We start from the raw sequence: 1,257 nt of genomic DNA, 5'->3' as shown, positions 1-1,257 counted from the left end.
CGGTGCTCACGCAAGCGCTGCAGCACGGTCCGGACATGTCCCTCATGGTGAGCCGGGTCACGGGAGTAAATCAGTATGTCATCCAAATACACCACCACGTACTTGTCTAACAAGTCCTGAAACACGTGGTTGATGTAGCATTGGAACACAGCAGGCGCGTTGCACAAACCGAAAGGCATAACCAAATATTCGAACTGCCCGTACCGGGTCCCAAACGCTGTCTTCCACTCATCCCCTGAAAAGGATAAACCAAGAACTCTGGCCACAAGTTTCAATGTAAGGATTAATTACTACTCAAGAGTTGAAAAGAAAAAAACGTGTATATTCTGCAAAGAATGACAGTTTAAAGCTAATAGTAAATTTGAACACAACGTGTGAGTACAATGGTTTTAAGATAATAATAAATTTAGATATTAGTATACAATAATATAGTATAAAGGTACATAAAATACCAGTACACAACAATAGTTTTATATAAGTCTCAATGGTAGTCAAAAAGAGTCCATATTATGTAAACTCAGAATAAAGAATAAAGAGCCAAAAAGGAGTATCCGGAGTATGAATCAGATGTACGACTCAGTAGTGGTGACCAGGACAGGGCCCTGTTTCGGAGTAAACGCCTTCTTCAGCTGGTAATATCAAATAATATGTCAAAATAAATCAAGGTTCTTCAATTCCATAAATCATAAATATAATAAAGTATATACATTCTAAAGTGAATTAGCACATATCATGATATTTGGTTCCATACCTCGGTTTTTTGAGGACTATAAATCTGTTGGAAGTCTATATCATATCATATAGTTCTTTTATGTTTCTTTTTCAACATGCGTCTAGAAATAAGAATTTACAAGAGATATTATTTCCAGTCAAATTGTTTTTAAAAACGGACATCAGATGAGTGTTTTCTCACCTTAGATAATTGAATCCAAGTTTTCTTGCGTTTCTCTGTGCGTTTTCTATTAGGGAGTGAGATCATTGTCTTATATATGTGTCTGTGGGGGAGGAGGAGGAGGATAGGCTCTCCCTTCTTAAAGGTGTAAACAGAGAAGAGATTTGAAATCCAAGGTCATCTATAATGGTTTTTTAAAGAAAAGAATTGTAGTCTTGATGTTCGTTCAAGCCCTTGGGGGACATCGTTTCAAACAGATGAATATATCGTGCTTCCTGTTGTAACAATAGTCTATCAATATTTCTCCTGGTATATAAATCTACTTTTGGTTTCCAGATAATGAAGAAAACAAAATCATCCTCCGT

The 1,257-nt window shown here is 36.5% G+C and overlaps 1 long non-coding RNA gene across 1 annotated transcript; it reads right to left on the bottom strand.

Moving 5' to 3' along the window:
- Positions 1-243: 243 nt before the first annotated feature.
- On the bottom strand, positions 244-1,055 carry LOC310697787. The gene is made up of 3 exons (XR_014521211.1): positions 914-1,055; positions 752-833; positions 244-629 (listed from the first exon to the last, which is right to left on the bottom strand). It is a non-coding gene; the product is annotated as an uncharacterized lncRNA (long non-coding RNA).
- Positions 1,056-1,257: the final 202 nt, after the last annotated feature.

Source organism: Podarcis liolepis (genome assembly GCF_965112155.1).
Source record: "Podarcis liolepis genome assembly, chromosome: W".
NCBI lineage: Eukaryota > Metazoa > Chordata > Lepidosauria > Squamata > Lacertidae > Podarcis > Podarcis liolepis.
This window is presented reverse-complemented; position numbering and strand designations above follow the sequence as displayed.